At 39.6% G+C, this 15,057-nt stretch overlaps 1 long non-coding RNA gene across 1 annotated transcript in view; it reads left to right on the forward strand.

Moving 5' to 3' along the window:
* Positions 1-12,540, forward strand: part of LOC114674925 (uncharacterized) — a 54,691-nt gene extending 42,151 nt beyond the window's left edge. The window contains exons 3-4 of the long non-coding RNA XR_013412754.1: positions 9,489-9,584; positions 10,180-12,540. This is a non-coding gene — a long non-coding RNA (uncharacterized LOC114674925). The remainder of the gene's footprint in view (positions 1-9,488; positions 9,585-10,179) is intronic.
* The last annotated feature ends 2,517 nt before the right edge of the window (positions 12,541-15,057 follow it).

Below are 15,057 nucleotides of genomic sequence, written 5' to 3' on the forward strand. Positions count from 1 at the left end.
TTGCCCAAATTTGGAAAGTTTTCTTCTATTATGAACCTGAGTTCACAGGGGCTGGTCCAGTGCAGGAGTCTACTAGGACAAGCCTGGACCCTGAGTCTGTTGGAACATGGAGCTGCGGAAACCATCCTGGGAAGTAGGGCCATAGTGACTGGCCTGGCACTAGGAAGGCCTGGAGCCTATTCCTGTGCCTTCCTACCTGGTTTTAAGTCCAGTAGTGCTAATCTGGTGTTTGGTTGGGCCTTAAACCTGAAAATGCAGTGGTGACTTGGCATGGAATAGGCCTGTATCTACAGTGGTCAGCCTGGATGCTGAGTCTGCAGTTATCAGCCTGATGACCAGGGCTGTAGGGGATGGCCAGGTGTTGGGACAGGCCTGAAGCTTGAGACCATGATGGCCAGCCCAGTGCTAGGGGTGATCTGAAGCCTGGGGTTGCTGGAGCTAACCTGGCTTTGAGTCTAGCCTATAACCTGATTCTATAGGAGCTGGCCTGGTGCTAGTGTGGGCCTGAATCTTGGGGTCTCTGGGGTCTTTCAGTGCTGGGGTTTATCCAGAGCCTGGGGCCATTAGACTCATTCTGACACTGGAGTGGGTCTGGGGACTGAATTCACTGAGCTTGTCTGGAGCCTGCAGCTTTGGGATCCCTCCTGGTTTCATGGCAGAGTTGGAGGTTTCATCTGTAGATAGTGACCAAGATCCTGAGGTTATAGAGACTAGCCTGGTACTCAGTGAGCCAGGGACTTGTATCTGTGGGGGCTGACCTGAAAATCAAGTCTGTGGATTCTGGCCTGATGAATAGGTCTGTGAGGGCCTGACTGGTGCTGGCATGAGCCTGAAGTCTGCAGCTATGGCGGCCATCCCAGTTATGGAGGCAGTCTGAAATCTGGAGCCACTGGGGTTGACCTGGTGGTGGGGTGGTCCAGAGACTGAGACTGCAATGCAAGCCTAGAGCCTGGGGCTGTGGATCCAGCCTCACACTGGGTGGGCCTGGGACCTCAGTCTGTGGGCACTGGCCTGGAGTATGAGACTGTAGATGCCTGCCTGGTGCTAAGGGAGGCCTCCACACTTACTGGGGCAGGCCTGGTTTCAGGGTCCAAGGCAAAGTCCAGTGCTCATGTCCCTCTCTTTCCTCCATGGAAAGGATATGTGTTTCCAAGCTTTTCTGTCTAGTATTGGGTGAGGGATGATAAGGGTAATGCAAATCTGTCCTTCCTACTCTCTTCAATGCATCTTTTCTTAGTTCTGTGCTACATCCGGGGACTATAATCTCTCACCTGGCTTCCTTAGCTCCTGTGAAAGTATTTTTTCATGTGTGGATAATTTTTGAATTGGTATTTTGCAGGGGGCAAGCACCGAAGAGTCCTATTCTGCCATCTTCCTAATATCCATCTCCCTCAAGATGATATAGTCTGGCTTATGAAAGTTATACATGAATGTCCAGAAATTTAAGTAAGGAAGATTAATTAAGTTGATTCCCCACATCCAAGCTTGAAAGACCTAGAAGAACTTGTTAATGTAGAATAAAAATGTGTTGTCTGGCCAGTGCTTCCAATCTCTGGTTCAATACACAACAGAAAAATAGATCACTGCAATAAGGTCAGAATCCAATGTGCATTTCTTAAGCTTGCTATGTTTAGAGTATATCAGAGGATTTTATATTATAGTAGGTAAAAACAAGATTCTAGTAACGCTAGAAGTGAAATTCTAAGGTAGATAAGGGCTTTCCAGGTATCATTCTAGAAAAGTAGATGCTGCATTCAGAGAATATCAGGTAGTTCATTGTGGCTAAAATATAAACCATTTGGTAGCTAGAAATGAAACTGGAATTTATCAGCTGGGAATGACTTGTGAAATGTCTTGTATACCATGCTAATGAATGTGTACCTAGGCAATAGGGAAACATCAAAGATGTTTAAATAGGGCATAAAAAACTCAGTTATGTTTTACTGCTATTCCTACTACCATATATATGCAACATTTACTATGTGTCAGGCAAATAGTAATGTGCTCAGTACTATATACGTATATTTTTGAACTTAGAATAATCGAGATATGTACATGCTATTATGATTCCATTTTTTAAGATAAGGAAAATGAGGTACAAAGAGGTTAAATAACTTGCCTAGGAACACACAGCTTTTAAGTGGCAGAACTAGGGTCACAAATTAAGTCACTCTGTTTTCAGAGTACATACCCTTTACCATTATGCTATTAAGAATGAGCTGGTTTTGGTGGGGTGGACGTGGAGGTAGAATAACCAGTTAGACAATTATTGAAGGTATGATATGAAGGTCTGTGATAGGATATTAGTAGTTGTAGTGGAAGGGAAAGAATCATTTTGGAGGTATAATTGACAGGATATTACAAAGCAACTGAATGTGAAGGCTAAGTAAGGGAAAAACAAGTCAAGGATAACTTGGCCAGTTAAGATGATGGTGCCATTTACCAGAATAAGGAAAACATGAGGATAAACAGGTTTTGGTGGAGATGAAAATGATAAAGTTATCTATGACAATTGAATATACTCCAGAGTTGCTCTTGTGAAACACGCATGTTGAGCTTTTACTTAACTGTGTCATCTCTAGTTACATAAGTAGAAATTTTCTCTGGGGAAACATTAGGATTGTATACAATCTGATCCTAGTTCATTCTCTGCTAACTTCAAATATTGCTGAAATCCTTAGAAACTGGATTAAGAGTTCTAAGCAAAATTATGTGTTGTTAACTAAATCTTCAAAATTCTACTCTTTATTTCCTCCTTTGAGACTCAGTCTCTTTGCCAAATAAAATCATTAGCATACTTTTTTCCCTTGGAAGGAGTCTATATATAAATAAGCATTTTGTCTTAATGGTATTTGGACACATTATCAGAAAGCTAAGTTCAGTTAAGTAACAATGTGAAATGTAAAATAGACACTTAAAAGAGATGATTTTAGTTTAAGAAATATAGAGTGTTATCGTTGTTATCATTACTTTAGTTGGAACATACATATGGTTCTTATTTCCCTCTCTGAGATAATTATGAAAATGTTATAATGCACAGATCATTTCAACACACTGTGTTAGATACAATAATGGGGGGGTTGTGAGTAAAGAATGCTATGGGAGTACTTTTTAGGGGCACTTATTCTAGTATTGGAAATTGTGGAGAGTTACTCTGAAGAAATTACATCTTAGCAGAGAACACTGAATATTTATGGAACTAATAAGATGAAGAAAAGGTAGGTATAAGTGTGTACAAGGTAGAAGGAATAGCTTAAGCAAAAGTGAGAACTTATAGAACATAGGAGGGACTGCATGCACTTTGTGTGGCCAAAGCAAGGCAAACAAGTGAGGAGAGGTAAAGGATGAAGCAAAAGAAGTAGACAGATCCAGACCATATGGGATCTTACAGATCATCTTAAGGAGCTGAGACTTCATTCTGTGGATAATAAGAGTATCATTCAAATGTTATAAGCAGAAGAATTACATAGCAAGAATAACATTTTAGAAAGTTCCCTTAAGCTGCGGGACAGAGACTAGATTGGAGAGAAGCAAAGCTGGAAACAGGGATATGACACATCTGAAAACTGACAAGATTTTCTTTTTCTTAAAAAAGGCATATGAGCAGTTAAATTATATTTATTCTTAGACAAAAGTCAATAAATTGACATAAAAATTAACCCACCAACAATCACATTCTTTAAAAAATAATGAACATGCTTATATAGTGTAGGAAAGATGATAGTAATAAGTTTTCTAAAAGAATGCACCCAGGACACTGAACCAACAAAGACTTGAATGGATCCATTATGTAATTCAACATTTATTGTTTCTTGGCATTAACCCAGGGCAGACTGACTGGCACATTTTAGCCCATATGGACAGTTAGTTGGAAGAATAAAGAGGAATAATTTGTTTAAATAATTAGTTTACAAAAGGTGCACATGGACATGCAGAGTGGAATAATAGACATTGGAGACTACAAAAGGTGGGAGGGTAGGAGGGGGCCGAGAGTTGAAAAAAGTATTGGGTACGATGTTCACTATTTGGGTGACACATGGTACACTAAAAACCCAGGCTTCACCACTATGCAATATATGCATGTAAGAAACCTGTGCTTGTACCCTCTAAATATATAAAAATTTAAAACATGTAAATAAATTATGTAATTGGTTTAAACATTTGTCCAGAATGTGGAGGATTTCTTTGTTGTGGAAGAATCACAATCTTTCAAGCAGCAAATCAATTACGTTCAGAGTTTTCTAAAACAGAATGGCAGAAGACTAAGATGTCTTAAATTTGGGTCAAGCTATTTTAGTGATTAGCAAGCAGCTCCTGATGTTGAATGTACTATACCTCACTGGTTTTAGGATACACACACACGCGTGCGCACACACACACACACGAGAGAAAAGAGAGAAGCAGGAAGAGAGAGAAAGAATTGCACAATTAGCCTGTATTAGGTAGGTGGGACAGAAAAGAGACTCTGCTGACAACATTTTTCCAAACTGGTGTTCTATCAAGGACTCTACTGTGAGAAACAAGTTGTTTCATGTTCCTCTAAATTTAGAAAGTATTAGGCTAAGCACCTTTACACAAGATTCCTTAAGGCAGGACTTCTAAAAGACTTCAACATATTAATATACATTGTGCCTTTCTTAGAGAGAGAGATAGAAGTCAGCATACTCCCATACATTTTGACCACAGAAAAATGAACATCTGAAAGGATGCTCTGTACTCTATGTAATTTCATTTTGGGAAAAGTGGATACACATTTTTCATATACCAGTCATACCTCACAGTTATTATGGGCTTGGTTCCAGATCACTGCAATAAAGTTAATATAGCAATAAAGTGAGACATTCGAAGTTTTAAGTTTCCCAGTGTATATCAAAGTTATATTTACACTATACTATGGTCTATTAAAGTGTGCAATAGCATTCTTTCTGTCTTTCTTTGTTTTGTTTTGTTTTGTTTTGTTTTGTTTTTTTTGAGACAGAGTCTTTCTCTTTCGCTCAGGCTAGAGTGCAGTGGTGCAACCTCAGCTCACTGCAATCTCTGCCTCCTGGGTTCAAGTGATTCTCCTGCCTCAGCCTCCCCAGTAGCTGGGACTACAGATGCTCACAACCATGCCTGGCTAATTTTTTTGTATTTTTAGTAGAGATGGGGTTTCACTGTGTTAGCCAGGATGGTTTCGATCTCCTGACCTTGAGAGGTGACAATCTGCTAGCAGCCCTGGCTCGCTCTGGGCGCCTCCTCAGCCTCGGAGTCTGCTCTTGCAGCCTACAGGAGCCCTTCAGCTCGCCGCTGTGCTGTGGGGACCCCTCTGGGGTTGGCCAAGGCGGGAGCTGGCTCCCTGTCCTGGCAGGGAGGTGTGGAGGGAGAGGCAGGGGCGGGAACTGGGGCTGCGGGGCACTGGCCAGTGTCTAGCTGTGTCTAGCTAAAGGTTTGTAAACGCACCAATCAGCACTCTGACAAAATGGACCAATCAGCTCTCTGTAAAGTGGACCAATCAGCAGGATGTGGGTGGGGCAGATAAGGGAGTAAAAGCAGGCCACCTGAGCTAGTTCCGGCAACTTGCTCGGGTCCACTTCCATGCTGTGGAAGCTTTGTTCTTTCACTCTTCGGAATAAATCTTGCTGCTGTTCACTCTTTGGGTCCACGCTGCCTTTATGAGCTGCAACACTCACCACGAAGATCTGCAGCTTCACTCCTGAAGTCAGCCAGACCACAAACCCACCAATAGGAAGAAACTCCGGACACCTCCGAACGGTCAGAAGGAACAAACTCTGGACGCACCACCTTTAAGAATTGTAACACTCACTATGAGGGTCCACGGCTTCATTCTTGAAGTCAGCGAGACCAAGAACCCACCAATTCTGGACACAACCTCATGATCCGTCCACCTAGGCCTTCCAAAGTGCTGGGATTACAGGCATGAGCCAGGGCGCCCAGTTGCATTATTCCTTAATATGTTAATACTATAATTACAAAACACCTTATTGTTAAAAAAATGCTAATAATCATCTGAGCTTTCAGCAAGCCATACTCTTTTTGCTGGTAGAGGGCCTTTCCTTGATGTTGATGGCTGCTGACTTATCAAGGTTGTCTTTGCAGAAGGTTGAGATAGCTGTGGCAATTTTTCGAAATAAGACAACAATAAAGATTTCTGCATCAATTGTCTCTTCCTTTCATGGAAGATTTCTCTGTAGCATGCAATGTGGTTTGATAGCGTTTTCCCAGATCCAGACGTGTGATGCAAGAGTCAGCTTCTAAAATCAGAAATCTCAAGAGCCTGCTTGGTGTTCTGCCTTCCATGTTGCTGAGCTGGTACCTAAGCTGCAAGACAGCCTCCTTTACTTTTCCCTCTGCTTTTCTCAAGCAGAAAGAGTTTTGCCCCATAGCCAACACAGCTGGTAATGCTTTGAATCTCACCTGAAGCCGGTAAGTCTCAGAGGCTAAACCAAGGCTCTTGATGTAATGTAGGTATAATTGCTGGCTTTTTGGATCCCTAAGTCATTTTAGTTAGCAGGTGATGAATGCTGGCAGGACTGGGTCCTTTCCTTCAAAGCAGTGGGTTCCCTTCTGACCCAGGTTGTGTCTATTGTCTGCATGCCAGGACCTGAAACAGGGGGGCTCATGACTCTGACCAGTGCCCTATCCTGCAGTTGCTGATATCCAAGATGCAAGACAAAGTCCTCCCCACTCTTCCCTTTTGTCTCCTCAAGTGGAAGGAAGGGGTCTCCTTTGGAGCCCTGAGCTGTGCAGCCTGCGGTTAGGGGAAGGGTGACAACACCACTTTCTTAGCTGTCCCAACTAGTGTCTCAGTATGTCACATGCCTCCATGGTCCACTGTCTCTGTGCCCAGTTCAGCCCTAGGAGTCACCTAAGGGTTGCAATCCTTATATGGCCTAGGCTGCCTTTCAAGATTACTTAGAGACCCAGAGCACTTTGGCCCTCAGTGGCAAGGTTTGTGGGAACTCAATTTCAGGACTACTAGGGTTGTCAATTCTTCTCTGGCTAGGACTGATTTAAATGCTCCCTCTGTGGGCTTGCATCAGCTGAGTTTGGTGTGAATTTTTTTTGTGTGTGTGTGCATTGACAGGAAAGCATTGAGTTCAATGCCTCGTAATTGCTGTGTTCTTCCTCCCCAGCACCCAGAGACACTCTGCATCACACTATCACTGCCAGTGGGTTGGAGAGGGACTGTGTTAATGATTCAGGACTGTTTTTTTTCTATCTCTTCCATGCCTCTTTCAGCAAAATGAAGTTAAAATCAGGTACTATGAGGTCCACCTAATTCTTTGTGCTTATGAAGGCATTTTTCTGTTGTAGGAAGTCAGGGAACCTGAATGGAGGGGCTGGCTGAAGCCATGGCAGAAGAACATAAATTGTGAAGATTTCATGGACATTTATTAGTTCCCCAAATTAATACTTTTATAATTTCTTAAGCCTGTCTTTACTGCAGTCTCTGAACATAAATTGTGAGGGTTTCATGGATATTTATCACTTCCCCAATCAATACTCTTATAATTTCCTATGCCTGTCTTTACTTTAATCTCTTAATCCTGTCATCTTCATAAGCTAAGGATGTATGTAGCCTCAGGACCCTGTGATGATTGCATTATCAGCACAAATTATTTGTAAAGCATGTGTGTTTGAACAATATGAAATCTGAGCACCTTGAAAAGAACAGGATAACAGCAATTTTCAGGGAACAAGGGAGATAACCATAAAGTCTGACTGCCTGAGGAGCAGGGCAGAACAAAGTCATATTTCTCTTCTTTCAGAAAGCGAATAGGAGAAATATTGCTGAATTCTTTTCTCAGCTAGGAATAACCCTGGGAAAAGGAATGCATTCCCAGGGGGAGGTCTCTAAAATGGCTGCTCTGGGAGTGTCTGTCTTATGCAGTTGTAGATAAGGGATGAAATACGCCCTGGTCTCCTGCAGCACCCCCAGGCTTGTTAGGATTGGGAAATTCCAGCCTGGTGAAATTCTAGTCAGACCGGTTGTCTGCTCTCAAACCCTGTTTCCTGTTAAGATGTTTATCAATGACAATGTGTGCCCAGTGGGACATGGACTTTCATCAGTAATTCTAGTTTCACCCTGGCCTTGTGATCTCACTCTGCCTGTCTGCCCTTGTGATATTTTATTGCCTTTGAAGCATGTGATCCCTGTGACCCACTCCCTATTCGTATGCCCCTCTCCTTTTGAAATCCACAATAAAAACTTTCTGGTTTTGCAGCTTAGGGGGCATCATGGAACCTGCTGACATGTGATGTCACCCCCGGAGACCCAGCTGTAAAATTTCTTTCTTTCATACTCTTTCTCTTTATTTCTCAGACCGGCCAACCCTTAGGGAAAATAGAAAAGAACCTATGTTGAAATATTGGGGGCTGGTTCCCCTGATATTTTTCCTGTGTAGATAGTTGGTGAATTGATATCCTTGATGGAGGGACCATTGATGGGACTTTCTATTTTGCTATCTTGCTCCACTTCAAATCAGATACATTCTTTTATTCAACACATATTTATTGTGCTCCTTTGAAGAGACATATACTATTCTAGACAATGAGAATAGAGCAGTTAAAACCAAAGTCCTATTCTCATGACATTCTAGTGATGATGGGGGAGAGTGAACAAATACACAAGTAAATATGAATATGCTAGATAGCAATAAGTACTATAGAGAAAAGTGAAGTTGAGTAAGAGGGATGAGAGATAAGTTGGGAGTGAATTAGGATGCTATTTTATGTAAGGTTATTAGAGAAATCAACTAGTGTGGTGACACTTGAATAGATAAATGAGATGGCAAACTATGTACATATCTGGAAAAGAATATTTCAGGCAGAGGGAACAGCAAATATAATGTCCCTGAGGTCCACTTGACATTTTTGATGAACTGCGAGGAGACCAGTATGGAGATAAGTTTATGGAGGATATAAGGGAACCAGGCCGTGTAGTGCGATGAACAATCCAGTAACAGGATTTGACTTGTATTTTAACTGGATTACCCAGGATAGTATCTTGAGAATAGCCAAAGTGTTCAAGGGCATACCTATAAGAAGGCTACTGCAATCATACAGGTGGTTACAGTGAGCTTATATGTTGCAGCTTGGAAGGGTGCTAGCAGTGAAGATGGTAAGAAGCAGTCAGATTCTGAATATATATTGAAGGTAAATTCAAGAGAACTTGTTTATGGATTTAATGTAAAATAAGAGAGAAAAAGAGATATGAAAGATGACTATAAGATTTTTGGTTTCAGGAAAAAGGAAGGAGTTATTTACTGAAATGGAGTAAATGATAAGGTGAAAAGATTTGGTGGTGGAATTCAGAAGTTTGATTTTAGATAAGTAAGGTTTTAGATGCCCAATAGATATTTAAAAAGAATTGCCAGGAAGAAATTTGAATACATGCATTGGATATTCATATATAAAAACCAGGAAAGAATTATAACCTATAGATATGACTTTAAAGGTTATCTTTTTTTTTTTTTTTTTTTTTTGAGACGGATCTTTAATAAAGCCATGGGACTGGAGGTGATCACATAGAAAGCAACTGTAGATGGCAATGAAGTCTGAAGTCTGAGTCTTGGATCACAGAGGTAAATGAGGGGGAAACAACAAAGGAGACTGAGAAGGAAAAGCACGTGAGAGAGAAAGGAAACAATGCCATTGATTTAATAAAAAGGGAGGATACTTCTAAGTAGAGGCCTTGCACATAGGATTATGATTAGTTCATCCACAGCAATAATCTTTCTAGGTAGACTACAGGAGCATAGATGCACACAGGTAGGTGGGGAGATGTGGTGACAGGAACATGAGAAATTTATTTTTTATTGCTTATATTTTCTCAGTGATAAAGGAAGAAAGTTCATCAGTGGGAAGGGAGGAATATAAAGATTTTGGAGCTGTGAAAAGAAAACCATGTGCTATTGCCTTCCAGGAGAGAAAGATAGTGAATGGAATAGTGAAAGAGACTAGAGAAAGATGAAAGAACAACACTGAAGTCCTGCTAGAGATTAGTGGTCATAAGTTTAAAGTGAGGCCAGTCAGCATAGATGTGTTTTACTTAACTGTGTTCAGCAATGTGAGTCTGGCCTTAGAGCATTGAATTTAATTAGGGTTAAGGTTTTCAAACTGAGTAGTTTCACCCCAAAATGCATTTTTAATTTTTTTTTCTTATTTCTTTTCTTCCAGGACTCAAGACATAACCTTGAAACAACATATACAAAACTTTTTTCTTAGTCTTAAAATATAGCCTTAGAACAAATTTTGAAACGCCACTCCCTTCCATTACCCATCATGTACTTCTTTTTTCTTTTTTTTTTTTTTTTTTTTTTTTTTGAGACAGAGTCTCGCTTTGTCGCCCAGACTGGAGTGCAGTGGCCGGATCTCAGCTCACTGCAAGCTCCGCCTCCTGGGTTCACGCCATTCTCCTGCCTCAGCCTCCCGAGTAGCTGGGACTACAGACGCCCGCCACCTCGCCCGGCTAGGTTTTTGTATTTTTTAGTAGAGACAGGGTTTCACCGTGTTAGCCAGGATGGTCTCGATCTCCTGACCTTGTGATCCGCCCGTCTCGGCCTCCCAAAGTGCTGGGATTACAGGCTTGAGCCACCGCGCCCGGCCCATGTACTTCTTTTTTCTATGCACATTTGTCTAATTGTATGCTTGTATCTAATCATGTACTTACTTAGAAGTTCCAGGGGTTAATCTTGAGATAAACTAAGGATGGAGACTGAGCTTCCAAATTCCAGAGATTACCTCAAGGCGGTTGGTCAACAACTCAGCCGTTGTTGAGAGGTTGCCAGCCCATGCTCCAAATGGACCATGGCTCAAGATAGCAACTGGAACAAGACACACAGACCCTGTGCTCAGCACTCCTCCTCCATGCCTCCCGTTGTATCTTCCCTTTTTCAAAGCCCCTCCTCCAAGTCTAAAGTTTGAAGTCATTTCTGGAATTGTAAACCGGCTGCTTTCCCACTGCTAGCTTTGGAAATAAAACCATTTTCCTTTTGCTGTACTTCATCCTTCTTATTGGCTATAAGCAGCAAGCAGCTAAACCTGTGATCAGTTACAGTTTTGTCAGGTAAATAAGATGAAGCGAAAGTGTGCATACAAGAGAGTTACCATCATTGTGGGCCATAAAATCTAAGCTGGATAATAAAGTATGCAAGGACATGAAATGGGTGACAGACAACGCAAAGGTGATGAAATCAGTGAATGGTTGATGCTAATGTTGAATGATACTTGGAAGTAAAATACATCTTGCAGATAAAGAATTGGAAATAGTGGCAGTGGTCATTTGAGATGCATGAAACTACCATTATGGAAGGATCTAGGAAATGAACCATGGAGAGAATGGCTGAGGTCATTAGGGGACAAGGTCGTTAGAAGAGAAGAGGTTTAGAAACTTAGAATCCAAGCATTTAAAGATTCAGTGTTGGTTGAAGCAGGGAGGGAAGAAGGGTAGATTATCCAGAAATGGGCAAATAACATACCTCTAGGCCTAGTGACATTAGATCACACACATAAAACATTTAGCATAGCATTTGACACAGGGTAAGAGTCAACGAATGTTAGCTATTGACAAACATATTAAATAACATATTTTAGACTAGTCCAATTGCAGTAGTGTTTAAAACCTATTGGTCACAACCAGTTAGGGATTTCTGTTTTTCCTTCACTACTCCCATTGCTTAAATTGACTAGCCTAAAAAATTGAATAAACAAATATTTTAGAAACACATAAAATTTTTTAAAAAAATTTTGAGATTCCCTTCTTTCTAAAAATGGTTAAAGACAATAATTCATACTATTTTGTGTAGTACAGATATTGTCCTACTGAAGGCAGCAGGATGAAATAGTCGCCTTTTAGAAGTATGAGGAATTTTGGTTACTGGAAGTTGTTATGTAAGCACCAATGACATACACCAGCACCAAGGCCGGGTCCTGGACAGGGAATGTTCCTTCAGTGCAAGATACGACACATCCCACTACGTATTACTCACAGTCTCAGTCAGGTATATATTGGCAGCAGTGTCCAAGACACAAAGCTGGACTGTTAGGACAATTTTAAATTGAATAATGTCATGTTAGTCAACAGGAGGAAGGAATAAAGTAAAGCCTCCTTAGCACAGACAGATGCCGTGACTGAGTCTGAAAGGATTAGGATATTTCCCCACTTACTGTGCTAATCACTCACCAGACATTAGTCATGGGAGCGTCTTGTATGATGTGAAAGCCACAGAGTTTAATGGTCCTGAGATACTTCCTGTCCTTAGGTCTCCATTCAGAAAAACTTTGCAAAACCCCTATATTTGAGGGTGTTCAATGTGCAGATTTTCTTTAACTTTGCAGTTATCCTTAACATAACAACAACTACTTGTTGAAAATGTAAATCACTTAGGAAAGCAAATTATTTTCAAGAACCTTAAAGGTTTTCAGAGTGTTTCAGTTGTTTTCTAATAACGAATATGTGAAATCTAACATTTTATAATGCAATATTTTTGTTAGAGTTATTCTGGTTCTTCTATGTATCTGGATCAGAATTTATATTAGTAATGTGTCATTAAGCCTACGCTTTTCTTTTTTATCCTCAATATTTATTTATATTTAATAATCACATTATTTTTTAGTTGACAAATAAAAATTGTATATATTTATTGTGTACAACATGCTGGTTTGAAACATGTATGCATTGTGGAATGACTAAATCAAACTAATTAACTTCTATGTTACCTCACATATCATTTTTTTGTGCTGAGAACACATAAAATCTACTGTCTAAGCAATTTATAAGATGGCTGTGCTTCTTTACTAATGAAACAAACTAACTGAATTTCTGATTCCTTGTAACACTTTCCACAACTGAACACAAGTGATTTAGGTATTATATATTAAGCTCTTCTTCATCAGCACAGACATTGAAAAGGTTTTTGAAGTGATTGATCACCCTGAGGTGGCTTGGGAAATGTTTTTTTAACCTGTCAATCTGAAACTTAAGTTGATGCATGCAAAAACATTACCCTTTCGATAAACGTATTTTCTTCATTAGGGACCTGTTATGGAAAAACAATTCTACTGCAGAAATTAATTAGCTGACAGAGAAATCTTCCCATGTAAATGAATGCATATTGATTCTTATAAAGGGCCCTTAAAGTTGAAGTATCTAAACATTTTCAGCTCCTTGCTTTACTAAGTACTGTCTTGCCCCTTTATATAAGCCACATATAGCAACATGGAAACATTTATGAAATATTAGACTTTGTCTTCCCAAGAAGATATATTTCCTGCATATGAAAAAGGGCATTGCCAAGATTCATCCAAATGTTCAGTATCATAGAATAACAGCATAAAGTGATAGAAAGAACACTGAACTAGCATTCAGACAACCTACATCTAGTCCTACTTCTGCCAGTGGTAAGCGACCTTAGAACAAGTTATTTAATATTCTATGCCAATTTTCATATTAGTAAAAGAAGGCAATCAGACTACTTGATTTAGTAATTCCCTACTGACTCACGTCCTCTAATTATTTTTTAGTCACCCATGGAGGAACACGTTTGTATGTATCTCACACTTATTTCTAGCATTTTTTTTTTTTTGTAAATAGGATATTGCTTCTTGTAATCATTTTTATTGAACTGTAATTACTTGGTCAATATCTGACTTTCCCATTAGCTTTTCAGCTCTATAAGGTTATTGTCTAACCAGCATAATTAGATGCTATTTTACCAGTATAATATCAAATACTAGTAATATAGTGAAATAAACACATGACAAATATATACTTAAATACTAAAAACAGAGTACATATATACTATATATATTAAAATGAATTAATGGAATTCAAATGTTGTATTTGCACAATAAGGTATGCTTTTTGCTGTGGTCTGAATGTTGATGTCCCTCCAAAATGCATATATTGAAACCTAATACCGAATGTGATAATATTAAGAGGTGGGACCTCTGGGAACCGATTACGCTGAGGGCACTACCTTCATGAATAAAATTAGTCCCCTTATAAAGGAGCTCCAGTGAGCTCCCTTTGCTCTTTCACCATGCGAGGACACACAGAATGTGCCATCTATGAGGAACAGACCCTAACCAGATGCCAAATCTATTGGCTCCTTGATCTTAGACTTCTCAGTCTCCAAAGCTGTGAGCAATAAATTTATGTTGTTTATAAACTACCTAGTCTAAGGGATTTTGCTATAGCAGCCTGAACAGATTAATGCATGTCATTTGACTGTGTCTTCATTTTTCTTTCTCCAGTGTTGCCAGATATTGGATTAAGACAGTTGCCTTTTCCACCTGGATACTTAATGTACCATATTATCTTAATTTCACACGAAGATTTATTTCAGTTCTTATTCATTTACAATGCAAGTTGAGTCCCGATACTTGCAAGCTTCAATGGCTTTATGAGTAGGCAATTCCAAGAAAAATAATATTCTGAATAAAAGGAAATATATGTTAAATGCCGTAAAATTAAAACATAAAGCTAAGCTCACAAGAGAGCAGAGTCAAATACTATTAGTTGCAGAAATCATTAACAAAGGACACTCTTGCATCTCCAAACAATGGAGATACATCCTGAGAAATTCATTATTTGTTAGGTGATTTCTTCATTGTGAGAACATCATAGAGTATACTTACACAAACATAGATGGTATAGCCACTACACACTTAGGAAAGATGGTATAGATTATTGTATCTAGGCTACAAACCTTCACTGCATGTTACTGTACTGAATACTATAGGCAACTGCAACACAATAATCAGTATTTGTGTATATACAGATATTTAAACATAGAAAGGGTGCAGTAAAAATGTAGTATAAAAGATAAAGAGAAGTTTCACCTGTATATGGAACATCCCATGAATGGAGCTTGCAGGACTGGAACTTGCTCTTTGTGAGTCAGTGAGCGAGTGATGAATGAATGTGAAGGCCTAGGACATTACTGTACATTACAGTAAACTTTATAAACATTGTATACTTGGTCTACAGTAAATTCATTAAAAAAATTTTTTTACAATAAATTAACAAGATACTGTGACATTTTTACTTGATAA

Source organism: Macaca mulatta, chromosome X (assembly GCF_049350105.2).
Source record: "Macaca mulatta isolate MMU2019108-1 chromosome X, T2T-MMU8v2.0, whole genome shotgun sequence".
In the NCBI taxonomy this organism is placed as follows: Eukaryota; Metazoa; Chordata; class Mammalia; order Primates; family Cercopithecidae; genus Macaca; species Macaca mulatta.